The sequence below is a fragment of the Myotis brandtii genome, unplaced genomic scaffold, assembly GCF_000412655.1.
Source record: "Myotis brandtii unplaced genomic scaffold, ASM41265v1 scaffold1403, whole genome shotgun sequence".
NCBI classification, from domain to species: Eukaryota; Metazoa; Chordata; class Mammalia; order Chiroptera; family Vespertilionidae; genus Myotis; species Myotis brandtii.
The window spans coordinates 127,087-131,305 of record NW_005355009.1 but is presented as its reverse complement, the minus strand read 5'-3'; the positions used below and the strand labels follow the sequence as shown (position 1 = coordinate 131,305).

The 4,219-nt window shown below is 44.0% G+C and overlaps 1 pseudogene; it reads right to left on the bottom strand.

Annotated features, from left to right (window-relative positions):
• Positions 1-1,012: 1,012 nt before the first annotated feature.
• LOC106725173 lies at positions 1,013-2,721 on the bottom strand (annotated as a pseudogene).
• Between the last annotated feature and the right edge of the window lie 1,498 nt (positions 2,722-4,219).

Below are 4,219 nucleotides of genomic sequence, written 5' to 3'. Positions count from 1 at the left end.
GCCCCAGCAGGTCCAGGGGTTCCCAAAGGTATGGACGGAGTCGGTGAAGGAATGAATGACACGGAGACAGCGTTCAGTTGATCAGCATAGCCAGGTTCTCTTTTTATTGTCCTGTTACATCTGTATTTATACCATTTGATCCTATAAGCATGCCTCTATAATCACATCATGGTATGTTTTGGGTAACCTTCTACAGTTCCTTGTTTCATTCCCATAGTTTCTTATTTGACCTTACCCAAAATCCTGTCTCTATCTAGTTCTGTTGATTTTAATCTTGTCTAGGTTAATCTCTGTGTTCCATTATAAGGGCTATTCCAAGGTTGCTGCTCTACAAGGAAGTGACGGAGGAGATTATCCTACCCAGTAAAGGTCATGTCCTCCCAGCCTCGCTGCTTGCCTTCCCTGGGACTGCCCTGTGTCAGTGGGTCTCCAGGGGTATAGGCTTTGGTGCTTTCCCTGGTGGGCAGACCCCTGGGGATGTGGGCCCAACAAGTCCCAAATTTATTGCCAACAGTCTTAGTCCAAGTTCTTCATAAGTAGTACATGGTATTTCTGTAACACTAGGGGGATTTACTGATTTATTCTCTCCCTTAGTCCTGTTAACCCCTAACCTGGGGAAACAACCTTTCTCGGGGAGGTGGTCCTGTTTAGAACACATAGCGCTTAAGAGGGGGAGCAAACATATGTCATATATGGCAGGTCCCTTGAAACATAAGCTGTGCAGATGTTTCTTCCCTGCAGCGACTGTGTCAAGCAGCAAGGGTGGACCGGCTCCTGGCATGTGCCCACAACTAAGGTACATGCCCTTGACCGAAACCGAACCTGGGACCCCTCAGTCCGCAGACCGACGCTCCATCCACCGAGCCAAACCGGTTATGGCAGGCCTTAAACTTTTTTTTAAAAAAAATTATATATTGATTTGAGAGAGAGAGAGAGAGAGAGAGAGAGAGAGAGAAAGAGAAAGATCAATTTGTTTATACATTCATTGATTGATTCTTATATGTGCCCTGACCAAAGTTCAAATCCACAACCTTGGTGTATCTAGGATGATACTCTAACCAACTGAGCTCTCAGACCTTAAGTTTCTTAAGAAGCAAAACTACATCCTTCGTTTTCTTGTAGCCTTCAACTTTATCTTCAATCACCAAAGGAAGTTCAGCAATTTCCTCAGTATGATGCCCTTTAGACATGACCAGCGCTAGGAAGGCTGAGGCAGCCAGAGTAGAACAGATGGCATATTGCTTCTGTGTTGTGTTCACTCTACGGTGCCAATGGTGCCAGGTTTTGGCTGGTGCAAATGTGTGGCCCCTACAACACATATTTCCAAAGCACCTTGGCCAGAATGATGAGTCCCACCACCTTGAACTCTGGGAATTTGAGCCACAGCTCTGCCAGTACCCCAAGACTCAGTACTGGTTTGATGACCTGCCAATTCACTGACAGACTAGGGTTGTCTATTGTTTTTGTGCAAGTTGGTGTGAACAAAGTTCCCAATATCTGGTTGAATGGGAGCCTTAAACACAGCAGGCAAAGTGACATTTTTGCCAGATGATTCCCCCTTTTTGGATTACACTGATGTCAGTGGATGAGCACATGCCATAGTGTGGAGAGAAGGCCACAGTCCTCTCAGCCTGGTGGCTTCCACAGGAAAAGCCAGGGAAACCTTTTTATCATTTTTATCCTTGAGGAAATGGGGTCTTGAAGCAGCTAATAAATAGCAAGAGCCAATCCAGACCCCTTTGACTTCAGTCTGTGTTCCTTCTATTCTACCACAACTCCTTTATATATTAGCAAAAGCAAAACAAACTCACTACTGTCAACATCTACAGCATCCATCTGCAAAAGGATCTCTGGAGGACATGAAAAAGTTATATAGTCATGATTCAGAAACTCTACCTTGCTGGATGGATGAACATATTAGAGGTAGCAACTGAGTGTACATCACCTAAATAAACTAGGATAGAGAACTAAATTATGTCCAAGCCAAATGAATACAACTCGGGGGCAAGTGTGAATGAATGGATGCAGAATGACTGCTTTAAACAGCACAGGACTTAGATGGTCACTTATGGAAGCCCAGTAATTCAGTCTATAAATGATAAGCATTTATTAAGAACCTACTCTATATGTCTGTGATGACACTGGGGTGAGTTTTGCAGGGCTTGGGGAAGGGAGTGGTAGATTATCTCCCTAGAAGAGTTTTGTCCAGGGGCAGGAAAGTGAGTTACACCAGAAGGTAGCAATGTTCACCTGGATAGGTGAAGCAAAGATGTTTGCAGGCAACCAATGTAACCAGTGAAGTCACACCCTTTGGTCACATGTCAAGCATAGGTTCTTTCAGGGACCAGGAGACTTAAGTCATGTCTTAGGAGGCAGGTGGCCAACGGCAGGACTAGTTGCATATTTTTATGCAAAACAAAAATGCCAAACCCTTATTCAAAAATTATGGGGACCTATCAGGTGGCAAGGCTGAGATTTTGGCAAGGGCCCCAGGCAGCTTAGAGAGTGCAATAGAGTTCCCGAAGCTTACCACCTAACTGGAACTTGGGGGGAATCTCCCCACTGTGTATATTCAGATGTGAATTTCAACTGCAGGAAGATGTCTCCCTCACCAAGGCTCTCCTCCAGTTTCATACTAAACAAGAAAATAGCACATTCCCTGCATGTCTGTGGTTTTGCTCCATGTGACCTTTCTATGAGGTAAGACCTTGGACTGAAGGCTTTCCCACATTCACTGCACTCTCAAGGTCTTTATCCAGTGTGAACTCTCTGATGTTTAATGGGGCCTCCACATTCACTACAGCCATAGACTTTTCTCTAGTATGAACACTGTACAATGGGCTGGAGCTTTAGCCAAAGAATTGCCCATGTTTGTCCGGATGGCATGGGTCAGTGGTTGAGCATCAACCTATGAACCAGGAGGTCACGCTTCCATTCCAAGTCAGGGCACATGCTCCGGTTGCAGGCTCAATCCCCAGTGTGGGTCATGGAGGAGGTGGCCGATCAATGATTCTCTCTCATCATTGATGTTTCTATCTCTCCCTCTCCCTTCCTCTCTGAAATCAATAATGAAAATAAAATGAAATGAAATAAAAATAAATAAAAAGCAGCAACCTGAGGACACTGGCTATGGATTCAAACCCAGGCCTATTTCATCCTAAAGTCAGTTATTTTCCACTTCAGAAGTCAGATAAAGTTAGTAGGTTCTTATATATTAACTAGTGGCCGGGTGAATGAATTCATGCACATTGAAAGGGAATTAACTAGAAGAAATATTTTAATATCTCCATTGGCCCTTTTTTATAACAGAAGTGTCAACCAAATTCATGATCAACAATGACAGATCAAAACACATGCATGTGATTGGCGCCAGTGAGAGCTTTATATATATCACACACTTAGCCTTTTATAGATATAGAATAAACTTGCTTAATTAGACCTGCTTTCTGATTTAGCTAAACTTTTTCCAGCCCAGAGAAGCACCCCAACTTCTCTTTCAGGTAATTGTCAGCAACACAGCAGTAAATATCAACACAAAACAGATTATTATTGTAGATCATGCAGGCAGAACAAAGGGTAAAATATTTAACTGCAGCAGTGTTTGACTATATTCTGTGCAGTGAGAAAACCTGAAGTCATTTTCAAGGTCACTTTCTTACTTCTTTTCAGTTGGGTCAAGATTCTAAACTTTCTAAATCTCCATTATGCAGCTAATGAAAAGAAAATAGGATTCCATCGATTCTCCTATCTACCTACTCCAGGACTCCTGTGAGAATCAAATGACATGAGGCAAGGGAAAACACTTCACAGACATTTGGTTAAAGTGTGAAATGTTTGCACCTGGCTATAAAGCAAGTCATGGTCCTGGGCTAAGAAACTCTAAGGAGGCTAGTCTCTAGGGAGAGGAAGCTGGGTGTTGCTACATGACATCATTACCCAGCACCCACATCCACCGTTTCTGGGCTGGGCTGGGCTGTGGGCCACATTTTATGCCATGGGGTCTTGGCAGCATTGGCTGTGATTTGGTGGGCTATCACTCTAGGGTGGTGGTGGGAACTGTGTCCCAGTTGGGGGGAAGCCCGGTCCGCGGTGCTGTTTCTCTGTAAATGGCCAGTGTGCATCATGGCAGCTCCTATGTTGAGCATCTGCCCTCTGATGGTCAGTGTGCATCATAGCGATGCATCGGATGGATACTTAGCATATTAGCTATATATATATA